This window comes from Balaenoptera ricei, chromosome 15 (genome assembly GCF_028023285.1).
Source record: "Balaenoptera ricei isolate mBalRic1 chromosome 15, mBalRic1.hap2, whole genome shotgun sequence".
In the NCBI taxonomy this organism is placed as follows: Eukaryota; Metazoa; Chordata; class Mammalia; order Artiodactyla; family Balaenopteridae; genus Balaenoptera; species Balaenoptera ricei.
This window is the reverse complement of record NC_082653.1, coordinates 49,713,188-49,726,346: the sequence shown is the minus strand read 5'-3', so window position 1 is coordinate 49,726,346 and position 13,159 is coordinate 49,713,188. Positions and strand designations below refer to the sequence as shown.

General features: G+C 54.2%; 1 protein-coding gene across 3 annotated transcripts in view; it reads right to left on the bottom strand.

Annotated features, from left to right (window-relative positions):
- RRBP1 (ribosome binding protein 1) overlaps positions 1-10,764 on the bottom strand; it is a 58,775-nt gene extending 48,011 nt beyond the window's left edge. For 2 of the 3 annotated variants that reach the window (XM_059898134.1, XM_059898133.1), the window contains exon 1: positions 10,512-10,595. The gene's annotated coding sequence lies outside the window, so the exon portion shown is untranslated. Of the gene's footprint in view, positions 1-10,511 lie in introns of all 3 variants that reach the window. The other variant, XM_059898135.1, reaches the window with a different exon arrangement.
- Positions 10,765-13,159: the final 2,395 nt, after the last annotated feature.

Below are 13,159 nucleotides of genomic sequence, written 5' to 3'. Positions count from 1 at the left end.
TTTCATTAATCCCTTCTCATTGTCACTTCCTTCTGAGTGGTTTATTTTGACTTTGTTACTTCTAGAGACAGATGCTTACTTAGCTCATTAATTTTCATCTTCTTTCTTAATATATGTATTTAAAGTTATCAATTTCCCTATAAATAATATTTTAGCTACATCCTACAAGTTTTGATGTGTAGTATCTTCATCATCATTCATTTCAAAACATTTTCTATTTTCCTTTTTTTTTGACCTACAAATACATGCTAGAAGTGTTTTATTTTAATATACACATACGTGGAGATACTCTATTTATCTTTTTATTCATATTTCTAGTTTAACTGACCTCTGGTCAGACTACCTGCTCTACATAATTTCAATCCTTTCATTTGTTGAGACTGACTTTAAGGCCCTGGATACAGCCAATCTTTGAAAATTCTGAAGTCAAATACGTATTAGCTGGCTACAGTGTTTTGTTTTATTTATATAGAGCCATAGATCACATTCCTAATTTTGTTCAAAGTTCTAATCCTTAGTGATTTTTGTCTGCTTAGCTGTCAATTACTGAGAGGATATGCTAAAATTCTCTACTATGCTTATAGATTTGACCATTTCCTGTAGTTCTGTCAATTTTTGTTTTATATATTCTTTCATTTTCACCCTGTCTCTTGTAAACAAGAGTTGGATTTTTAAAATCCAGTAAGATATCTTTATGTTTTAACTGGAGTATTTAGTCAATTTACAATTTAAAAAAAAAAATTTTTTTTTAAAATTTATTTGGTTGCACTGGGTCTTTGTTGCGGCAGGTGGGATCCTTAGTTGCAGCTTGCGAACTCTTAGTTGCAGCATGCATGTGGGATCTAGTTCCCTGACCAGGGATTGAACCCGGGCCCCCTGCATTGGGAGCACAGAGTCTTAACCACTGTGCGCCATGAGGGAAGTCCCCAGTTTACATTTTAAATGCTGATATAGTTGAGTTTAACTCTATAATCTTATTTTGTGTTATTTCCCCACCCATCCTGGAGTTCTTTTTGTCTCCTTTCTTATCTCTTTTTGGATTGTTTTTAAATCACTCCATTTTTTTCCCCCCCTACTATTGCAGAATACAGTTTCTATTCTTTAGTGACTACCTTTAAAACACAATAATATGTGAGATTCACAAAGTTCAAAGTTAAACAAAACTTTACTCCCTCCACTAATTCTAACACCCCTCTAACTTAGGTGTCATTAACCATACCCTTTTTCCAGCGCCACCCCCCCCAAACATTATTATTATTCTTTCACATTTGTTTAGAGTTGCCCAAATGTTCCCACCTTCTTCATTCTTCTTTCCATTTGGCACTATTTTCCTTCCAAGAACATCCTGGAGAATTTCCTTTAGCCAAGATGTCACTAATTAACGGTCTTGGTTTTTGCCTTAAAAGTTACCTTCATTTCACCCTCACTCTGGAATTTTTCCCTTTGGTTGCTGTATCACTACACTTTCTACATGTGGGTGTTTTTCCCTTGTTTGGATGGGTGCCTCCTCCATTCTGTACAATTCTCAGTCATTATTTCATCCAACACGGGCTCTGGCACACCACCTCTTCTCCCTGATTCTCAGTTGGTCTTAGAAGTTACTGCCCTATTTGGTTCTAAAGTGAAATCTGTACATTCTGCTCTATCTTCCAGTTAATCACGCGCTGCAATCCATTGGGTTTTTAACTATACTGGTTGAGCTGCCCATGGCTAGAAACTGCACCTGATTCCTTTATCAAATTTGCTAGGTCACTTAACAGTTTCCTTTCTTTGTAGGTATTTTCCACCTTGTCTATTACTTTAAGCAGAGTAAGAAGCGCTTTTAAACACTGTGTCAACCACTCACTGTCTCTGTTTTCACAGACGTTCCTGCTGGTCCTCATTCACTGAACGCGCGGCATTCTGTTTGGTTATTCTCAACCAGGGATGCTTGTTTGCCTTGAAAATTACACGTGGGGATTCTCTGAGCCGAGGATAAAGGCGCAGTCCTTCAAAGACCTGCTTGCTTGTGGACTGGCCCTGGAGCAGTCTCTACAAAGAGTCAGAATTGGCTTGAAAATGTCCTACCTCTGAGGTCACGGGATCTGCATGAAGGACAACATCTCAAGAGGGGACGGGCTTACTTCTGACTCACCTTCACCCTGGAGGTGCAGGAGTCCTCGGTGGGCACAGCTTCCATCATCCTGCCCACCTTGGTCTCTGCCCCCTGCGCCCAGAGGTGCCATCAGAACTCCCAGTTTGCCCAGTTCACCGAACGCCCTCAGGACTGTGCTCACCATCCAGGGTTATTCTCTGCACTGAGACTCTGGTCCCCTCACTACCTTCCTCAGGATCTTCCAAGCCATTCAGTGCTTTCCGCAGGTGCTGTTTTCATCTGTTCTGCAGCACTTGCCCCACCCAAGGGAGAAGACTGCTCCAGCCCACCAGCCCACCCTGCCACCGGAACACAGGCCACCTGCCCTTCTTCAAGCTACTGACATTTGGCACTGCTGCCACTCATGGCCAAACCAAACCCCAGCCAGGCAAGCTCTTAAAAGGAAAGAGGTCATCCCTGCGATGTGACCGGAGGGCTGCTATGTAAGGTGACTCCCAGATCCAAGCCTGGATGCACATCTGTCCCAGGAAGAGGGGAGCCTGCCCGGTGCCCTTGCCTCCTGGCCCTGGGCTCTGCGCAGGGTCCCGGCAGGTGGGCAGAGGCTCAGGTGGAATGACCTCTGGTACCCAACAGCCAGCTCCCTTGTTTTGAAGAAATCCACTTAACACTCCAACAGTCACTACATTTACCTTGCTGGGACCGGGGTGAGGTGGGGGGCCTGATGAAGAGTCTCACCGCAGATCAAAACTCTGTGAGCCCTCCCTCATGTAATGCGAGGGGCTGCCTTTCTGCTTGGAGAGCATCTGCTCACCGGCAGTAAAACCTGACCCTTTTCCGCAAGCCCTATGAAAAGGCTCATCTTTGATGAACCATCTCCAGGACACGGGGAGGGCAGCACGAGGGGGTGCTTCTTATCAGTAGCAGTGGTAACTCAGCTTCACCCTGGTTCCTTGCTGAAGTCACGTTCCAAGCTCCTATGCTGCCGGTGGGAGTACAGACGAGGACCAGCACCCTGGGGAGTCCGCACTGTTGTCCATGGCTGAGCATATGCCTCCCGTGGCCGCAGCCCCACGCCTGGGAACAGACCCAGCGGGAAAGTGGACACGCAGCCGCCAAAGTCAGGGGCAAGACTGTATTTCACAGTATCATGTAATTTAGAGTACATCGAAATAGAAACCCCAAAGTGGAAACTATCCAAGTGCCCCGGCACAGTGATGTGCAGAGCATATACAACAGGGGGATGAACTACAATAGCTCAAGACCACGGACGGACCTCATGCTCACACTTAACGTCGAATGGGAGGCCACGATGAGCACAGGCCGTGTGTCCACTTGCCCCGAGTTCACGCGCAGGCGGGAGGGACCTGTGAGCTACAGGTCAGGGGTGTGGTTACCCCCGGGCACGGGCAGCTACCCGAGGGGCACGAAATGAGCTGCTGGGGGACAATGTTTCTTGGCCGGCTGGTCACACGGGGCGCTGCTCCGCGAGCTGTAGACGGGACAGTGCATTTTTCTGTATTTGTATTTTACTTTAGTAAAGAGTTAAAATATGTATATACACACATGCCAACTTTGGTAGGAAAATGAATCCACACAGCTCGCAAAGGAGGAGCATCTCTGATGCCAGGCAGGTCTGTCATGGCACGTCCACTCCTGCCACCCCAGGCCCCTCATGTGCGCTCACCACGCAGCTCCCAAGAGAGGGGAAGTGGGGACCAAGGTCACGGTGGGCACCGCCTCCCGCCTCCAAGCCCCACAGACCTCGCCGTCCCCGCGGCTTCCAAAACCAGACTGTTCAGAACAAATCTCAGGGCTTCCCTCTGAGGTTGGAGGCGACAACACAGGCTACAGTGGCCGGCTCGGCCGTGGCTAAAGCCCCATCCATGCCCCTAACGACACGTCACTAACGAGGCCGCTGTTGACGGTGTCGTCACCGCTCACTCTTGCGCACTGACCCCTTCCCCGAGTCACTGCAGTTACTACGAAATTGCCCAACTACGACGATCTAGAACTCACCAGGAAATGAAAACGTGTTCAACAGAAATAAAGCTGCATCTAATTCCTATGCAGGATGAGCCTTAATTAAAAAGGAAATAGTTTTTGCTCCAGCTGAGTTGTACATTTTAACCACTGAATGAAAAGTTCCAATAGAACATACTGCCTGGGCTGAGGGCCAGAACCCGGTCTCTCACGGTTCTGCGTGAAATGCGTAGGCCAGATCCTCCCGTCAGGAGGGGCCAGGAATCTATGATCTACTTTTCCATTTCTTTGCCTAAAAGCAAAGGCAGGCAGAGAGGAGGCAACGAGGGATGTGGGCTCGGCCTGGAAGGGGCTGCGACCAGCCAGCCCTCCTGGCTCCAGTATCCCGCACCTGCCCAGCGTCCACGCCCGGTCCTCGAAGAAACGCCATCTGGGAGGCGGGAGGTTCATCTCATCCAGCCCTCTTAGTCCAACAAAGTCTGACTAAAAGAAGAGAGAATGGAATGCCAACTACCAGAAAAGAATTTCCCCTCCTACCATGAAGGAACACTCTTGCTCACGAAACACGAAACCCACCTCTTTTCAGAGGCAGTGCACAGTTCAAACCAAAAATAACGTTTTGTTTCCTGGTGAGGGCGTCGTCACCGATACGCTCGGCTGCTCTGCAAACCCATCTAGCTCATCAGCTCCGCCGGGAAATAAAGGATGCTCGCTGCGAATTCTCCTCCTGGAACCAGCGCAGGCACCTGGGAAGGGCCCGGTCTGGTGAGGCCCCCGCCTGGGTGACGGACAGCAGAGAACAGGCAGCGCTGAGACCAATCTAACCGGCCTGCAGGTGCAGGGCACCTGGGAGAGAGTGAACGCCCAAGCCTTCTGCCAAGGGTCACTTCAGAGCCTTGGCTTCTGCTGGCGGAGCAGGATGGGCCACGTGTGGCAGCACCGCCATGAGTGTAACGGTCAGTCTCCCAACTGGAGCCAGGCTGGAGGGAATCCAAAAGTCGCTTGGCTTTGGAATATGTTTTTTGTGTTTATATTTGATGCTCTAGGAATCCAGGCTACTTGAGGCTAAATGATAATGTACTCACAGAACACAGGCACTAGAAAATCATCTGTTAGCTCGGCAAGGATGGGCACCTACTGTATGCCACTGTCCAGACACTAGGGACACCTCGGGGAAACAGGGGGGCCACATCCCTGCACTGGGAGAGCTTACACTCCAGTGTCAGAAATGACAAAGTCAGTCACGTATGTGACACATCAGGTAGTGATAATGAAAACAAAGCCACGCAGAGAAGTGGGACAGGGGTCACCGGGGCTGTCACTTTAAATAGGGTGGTCAGGGAGGTCACAATGCACAGACCTGAGGATGGTGGGGGAGCAAGCCACGTGGCTGTCTGGGCAAAAGCTCCCCAGGGAAAGCAAGAGCATGTGCAAAGGCCCTGCGGCAGAAGGGCCTGCCCGGGAAACAGAGGGAGGCCAGTGTGACCAGAGCAGGGGGTGGGGGTGGCAGCAGTGAAGCCTGAGGGAAAAGAGGGGCCTTGGAGGCCACTGGACAGACTCAGGCCAAGGAGGGTCCTGAACACAGGGTGACACAATCTGCTCTGGGAACAGACCAGAAGGCAGGGGGTGAGGGCAAAAGCAGGCAGACCACTTCAGACCTAGTGAAATAACCCGGGGGATGAGGGGTCTGCACCAGGCTGGCACCAGGGGATGCGGTGAGAGTGGACGGAGCTGATAGGTTTGCCGTCGTAAAGGATACAAGTGTGAGAAGGCACGGAGTGAAGGATAAACCACGATGTGTAGCCTGAAAGATGGGGCCAACTGGCCTGGTTTCATATTACACGAGGAGGAAACTGAAGCCAAGGGATGAGAACTGTCACATCCAAGGTCACAACACTTACTCTGGGGACTAGAACCCAGACCAGTGCTCCCCCCGCTGCCCCAAGCTTCAGCCAGTGGGGGACGCTGGGGACTACTCAGGTCACATGCGGACACCCTCCAACTCCTCCTTGTTCTCAGACGCTGGGGTAGACAGTGTCCCTTGGGGACCGCCGGCACCCAAGCACGTACTGTGAGTGAGGCTGGGAGGAGAGCACAGCCCCTGCCCAGGGAAGACAACGACAGTCTACGGCTGCCACCCAAGAAAGCAGAACTGGTGTGCCCAGAAATTCCCACTTTCCCCAAGAGGACCCCAAAATCTAGATGTTAACAACAACAACTTGTCCAATTTTAAAAGGTGGCTTAGTTGTTTAGCAACCCGGGCCTGAACAAACCTCACGTGCCAGCCAAGTTCCATCCACGCAGGGCTCCAGCTGGGAACCAGTCTCAAGACAGCCTGAAACACACCTGGTTCACTCACAACTCAACCAGGGTCAGGGCACAGAATTAAAGCTTTGGGTCTAAGATGGTCTTCTATTCCGACTTTGGAGCCAGCAGATGATATTCACTATCACTATAAATAGCTGATCACTTCCGGCACAACCTTAGGGGCCTCCCGTCTGACCAACAAGAAAGTAGCTGTCTATCACTCTGGGTTCTTTGTTAACTGGTTTGACGTTACTCTACACAGTGTACTAAGATGAGGCCACTAGTACAGCCAAGAATTCAGAAATTCTCCCCAAATACTATCCAGTCATCCTTTCAAAGTTCTATGGAATATAACAAAGCCCTGCAAATAGCCAGGAAACAACTGCCGCCAGCCAAACAGGAAAACGCCTGTACCCTGGACTGTGTAAGGTTAGGAGACCGGCAGCTGTTCCAGCCTTGCCAAAATCATCAAACGTAGAAATTACAGAACTTTCTTTATAAATTAAAGTTGCCCTGCGTTGCTAGGCAGGTGGGAGATGCATGTCACTTACGGCTCTTAAAGGAAACACGCTACATGTGTCTGGCCTTCAGTAGTGGGAGTCGGCCTGCCTGTTTCAGGAGACTCATCAGAACTTGTGTGCCTAAGAAAACAGCCTCCTAGGAAGTCCCCAGGTTAATTTTCTATAATGCTAAGTGGCCCTCTTGCCCAGGCTCTCTCACTTAGAATTAAATATTTACTTTCCCTACAAGCCATATGTTTTTGGCCCAATACCTATTTTCTGTGTCTGTTACATTTGACCACTTTGATGCTCTTGGTGTTAGGTGAGAAGCTCTCCAGGGCATGACCACTGTCTGTGCTGCGCCCCTGCTCCCCCGCCTTCTTTCCCTTAACATGCAGTTTATAACGCACACCAAGAGTCAGGAACAACTGCTTTCTAACGGTGACATCTTATTAGGTGGAAGCGCATGAACTGCCACTAGTTTAATTTTATTTAACTTTAATTAAGTTGAAATACCTCCGTGTGGCTACCGTACTGGACAACACAGTTCTAGATGGAGTGTCTTCAGACACGAACGAGGTTCGTTTGTGGTGTCTAAAGGCCTGGCACACAGGAGACGCTTGACGAAGACATGAAATGAAAGCACTGTCTTGGTACTGCCACACCCCACACTGACTCCCCGCCTTCGTTTCCATCTTCCAATTCCAGGTGCTCCCTGGGGTACTTACTGTCCCAACGAGTGTGGAATTATACGGCCTGTAGGTGTTGGTGAACATTCAGAAGGCCGTGCCCACATCGCCCAGCAGCTGGGCAACAGGAACTGACCTGCTGGGCCTCTATGTTCTCATCCACAGGATGGGAACAACCACATCTACGCTATGGAAACGGGCTGCTGTGAGGCCGAGATGTACACCAAAGCTGTGAATCTGACTCTAAACAGTAAACCTTAAAAATCAAGTTGGGCTGAGCTTCAGTTGTCCAATGAGATAGCTGGAGAAAATTTAACAGGTGTGCTGGTCTACCTCATTTCATCCGCAATTATTGTGTTACGGGCCAGGCCTTAACCATCGCCAGGCCAGGATGTACAGATGGACAGCACTGTCTCCACTGTCATCATTCTCACTGACCATATTTTTCTCCCAAAACAAGATTTTAGCACAGAAAAATCTGGATTCTCGAAAGAACTATTGACTCCCTGCCTATATGTCACTCACCTCCTCGTTACAACTCCTTGGGATAAAAGAACAAGTGAGAAAAGTCTGGGGTCCTGACATTTTAAAAAGGCATCCTTGCTACATAATAAACCAGTATGCCAATCAAATTGTTTGCATTCAGCCACTTACGTGGAATTTGGTGCTGTATCATCACTACAGCCTACTGACTTAGGGCTCGTTTCAGCAAAGAGCATAATTGCTCAAATGTGACTCAGTGGCTTGGGATTTATTTAAAATTCTCCCGTCACCAAAAACTATTCATGCACCAAGGTACCAAACTAACTTCTTAATCTCTGTAGAGATGTTCAGAGGCCGACTCCTAACTGTGAAAGCGAAGAGTTCTGATCCGGCACAGTGCCTGCGGCTCCACTCCCTGGCGGCTGTTTCCAGTCCCCGAGACACCTTTCTCTCCTTATCTGGCCACCCACCCCGCCACCCCGCAGCTCAACGGGTCCAGAAGCCCTGAACGTGCAAGCCCTGCTCCGCCTCCTGCCTCCAGCTTTCCTCCTTCGCTTCATCAGAGAGGGAAGTGGCATCTCCAGGCCCTCAGAACCGGAAGCTTCTTTCTGGAAGGAAAACAAGTTGGCAGCCCACAGTGGGCCTGACCTTTGGAGAGTTCATAAAGGAACAGAGACGTCACCACAGCCTGCTGCGGGATCACCGAGCCTTCTCTGGGGTTGGATCAGGGTGAAGTCAAGACAGCCAAGCACAGAGAAAAGCGTAGGGGGAGGCAGAGTGCTCCCCAGCCCCGCGGGAACAGCCAAAGCTCTTAAGAGACCTCCTTCCCCAAAGTCCAGAAAACGCCACGCAGACGCCCCCGCTCTGAAGGTTCCAGCACACCAGCAAAACAGTGACCCGCGAGGCTCCCAAGAGCCTGCAAAGTTTCATTTTCTAAATGCTTCCTAGACTCTGCTGACCTCCGAACTCCAGGAGTTACTGCCAAACTTCCTTCTGCTGGCACAAGGTCCCAGGGTTTCCCAGCACTTACCTGGGAGGCTGCCGGACCCTACAGTGAGTGGGTGGTTCTATCTCCAGGTTACAGATAAGGAAACCCGGGTTCAGAGAGATTAAGCACCCTGAGCAGAGGGTCTGCAGCGTGGCAGGGGTGGGATCCAGACGACAGGACGTGGCAAGGCTGCGTCCGCAGCGGGCGGGCCAGAGCCAAACCCAGACCCCACCTCCCTCCCGGCCCGGACACCCTAGAAACTCATACAAAAACAGTAACAGTCAACACCTGTGGACTACTCCCTACACGTGCTGGGTCTTCACGGTTCTCTCTCCGGCAGCCCGGCTGTTCCGACGTGGAAGCGGACCCCGGAGTGTCGGAAGCGGACCCCGGCGTGAAACAGCCTGGCCGACTCCCCACGGTGCCGGCTTTCGGAAGCCCACCCCTTAGCCATGACACCACCCGAGCTACCGTTTGTGACCTGCAGTGTGGGGAGGCTTCCCCGAGGCTTCCCAGATGCTGCCCGGGAAGCGTGGACCCCAGCCCGCCCTCCCAAGCCCGGCGCCAGGGCGGGAGCCCGGGACCCGGGGCGGGAGCCAGGCGGGGTGCCAGCGCTCCTGACGGCCGGGCCGGAGGTGCCACTTCCGCCGGACCTGGCACCGCCGGCCCATTCATCGTTCCCCCGCCGGACGCCCTCGCACCGGGTCCGCGAGGCCGGCCGGGCAAACAGCGCCCCCGGCCCCGCCGCCAGGGGGAGCAGGGAGCCGCCTCCCGCACTCCGGGAAGTTGCCACCGCGGCCGCCGGGCGTCCGGACCCGGACGGTCCGGGTCCCTGCACGGCGGCCCCCGCGGTCCTGAGCCCGGCCCGCCCCGTCGGCGCCTCCCGGCCCCGCCGCGCCCCCGGCCGCAGCCCGAGACGGGCGCGCTCAGCCCGGGCCCCCATTCAATCCCGCCCCCTCCCCCGCCGGCCCCCGCCGCCTTCCGCCCGCCCCCACCCCGCCAGCCCGGACTCCAGCCCGGCAACGTCATCCAGCCGCTTCCCGAAGCTTAACCCCTTCCTCCGCCAGCTGTGCGCCGCCCCACCCCGCCGCCAACTTTCTTCGCCCAACTTCGGAGCGCGCCGGCCGGCCCGACGGCCCGGCTGCGAGGGACGGAGAGAGGTGGGGGGGGGGCGGCCACGTCTCGCCGCGGGGCCGCCGCAAGTCCCGCAGACGGCGAGGGCGTGGGGTCCACACCTCGGGCACGCTCGGCCAACGCCCCTGCACGGGGTTCGGCCCGGCACACGCCCCCGGGGCCCGCCCGGACCCCCAGGGTCCGCGGCCGCGGCGACGGCCGGGGGCGCCGCCGGGGGAGGGGCCGCCAGGGAGACGTGTCACTCTCGGCGCGGCCCGCCCGGCCCGGCCCCGGCGCCCCGACGGCCTGGCCCGCGCGCCGCCGCCGCCGCTGCAGGGCCCGGCCAAGTTTCTTACCTGCAGCCGGAGACGCGGGAGGGAGAGCGAGAGGGCAGGAGCCGCCGCCGCCGCGGAACCGGGAGAGAGGAGCCGGCCGAGCCTCCGCCGAGAAGCCGCCCCCAAGCAACTGCAGGCGCCGCGACCCCGACGCCACCCGCCCCGTCCGCCGTCCGCTCCGGCCGCTCGCTGGCTGCGTGCGCGCGTGTGGAGTCGTGGCACTTTCTGCCTCGGAGCTGGCAAACGGCCCCCTCCGCCGGGATCACCGCCTCCTGCCTTCCCCACCCGGGCCAGCCATTCATCGAGCCGCCTCTCCCCATTGGCCCGTGCCCCGCCACTCCGCCGGCCGCTGACCAGTCAGAGCGCGGGCGGCCGAGCCGCGGCGGCGGCCATTGGGCGGAGAGGCGGGTCTCCGCTTCGGCCAATGGGAGAGGGGAGGAGCTGCGGGGAGCCGCGGGGGCGGGGCCGGGGAGGGGCGGAGCCGCGCGGCGCGGCTCTCGGCCCTGCGCGGTGGCGGGGCGGGGCCGGAACGCGCGGCCGAACCGGGGGGTGGGCGCCTGCCGGCCCCGCCCACCCCGGGCCAGCGACCCTGCTTGCCGGAGCTGATTCCGGGAAGGCTGTGGCCCGGCGGGCCGAGAAGGTTCGAATCCCGGCGGCGCCGCGCCTGCGCCCCTGGCCCCTCCGGGCTGAGATGGCGGTGGGTGTCACCCTGAGCAGGGTTGCGCAACATGCGAACAGTAGGGAGAAATGCTTCGTTTAAAACCAACTGACTTCCCCCGCAGCAGCGCCCCCTCCGGGCCCTAGATGTGAGGACAAGTTCTGCTGGGGGTCAGTCCAGAGAGGGCAGGGCACTATCTTCAAAGAGATTGCAATCAGCACCAGAAAGAATTTTCTTGAGTAAACTGGGGCGGAAAGGCCAGACGGTGCAAGAGGAATGGAGGGTGGACGTCATTTGCACCCATTTTTAGGGAGGTTACAACTGAGGCACCGTCCAAACCTCAACTGGCAGCAGGGCAATGACTGCAGTTGACCTTCTGGCATTTTACTCCACAATGGGGAGGGTGAGAGGGTCTGACCCACATAAACTCACCCACTTTCCAGAAAACGGAGCAAACGGTGCTTCATGACAGGACTTCCTTCTCGACCCCTACTCCACCACCCGCATATAACCCAGCACTCTCTCTTCATAACCAAATAAGTCTTTCAATTAAGATAATTTTAGGCCTGGTTTTTAACCATTATATCAGTGTCTCTTAAAGCTAACTCTTTGAACTTGAGTCAAAGCCACTTTCTTTGAAATTAAGGTTTCTGGGAGGCCAAAAGGGCTGCTGCAGGCTGATCTGCACTGTACCACTTCCCCCACCCCCGTGGCTGCAGAATCCTGTTCCTAATAGCTGTTTCTTGGACAGTCTCGCATACCCCCTCCCTCTTTGTCACTGGTACTGTACGAGTTGTTAGATGTGGAAATACAAGCCATCATGAGGGAATAAAGAGGGGCTGGGTTGAAATTAAACCGTTCATTCATATTTTTAATCTCAGCAGTTCCCTAGCATATTAATGATTAATCCGCGGGAATTAACCTGGATTAGCTTTCCACACTCAGTCTTTTTCCAGTGGTGAGCCCCGGCTTGACGTAAAAGTCAAGAATCCCAGCTTCTGGGTGGCATATGCTACCAACTAGTTCTGATTGGCCGTGGGTAAACCAGTTAGCCTCTCTGAACATGGATGTACACTTTTAGGACAATCACTCCCCTCTCTGGGTTTTGGAGAGTCATTCTTCCATCCACCCATCCATCCCATCCACCCATCCATCTATCCATCCATCCACCCATCCACCCATCCACCCATCCACCCATCCATCCATCCACCCACCCACCCATCCATCCCATCCATCCACCCATCCATACACCCACCCACCCATCCACCCATCCACCCATCCATCCATCCACCCATCCACCCATCCATCCACCCACCCACCCATCCATCCCATCCATCCACCCATACATACACCCATCCATACACCCATCCATCCATTCATTGGTGTCTGTCGAGTGCCCGGAATTCACTACAGGCTGGGCAAGCAGCCTAGAGTGATACTCAGACCTAGTAAAGACCCAACTGCCCTCGGAGGCCTTGCTGTGGGCACAGACCTCCTTCATCTTATTCACACTGGTTTTCCCAGAAGCAGATCCTGACCAGGAGGGTTTGGGTGCAAGTGACTCCTTTGAGGGATGATCACAGGAAACACTGGTAGGAGAGTGGGATGGGAAGGGGCTGGTGAAGAACACAATGTCAATCAAGTGGCCTCTGCGGGCAGCCAAGGCTCAGCATCGCTGGGCACCAGGGAACCGTGTGGAGCCCGCCCCAGAGGTGTCCCACCTGCGGTGCCGGACTCCCAGTCCTCGTGGTGGAGGGCTACTTCTGGGGGGCTTTAACTCACCCCGATGCTCCGTCAGTCAGAGAAAGTCTTCCAGCAGAGAGAAGCAGCTGTTTGCAGCAAGAAGCCTTTGGCAGAAGGCTGAGTGCCTGGGGCGTCTGGGGGCCACGATAGCATCTTCTACCGACCCCACGCCTGCACAGAGTAGGGGCTCCGTAAATGCACATTCCATAAATGTTGTTAAACGAATCATAGGATTACAAACTCCCTATGAGTGAAGGGTGTTTACAAA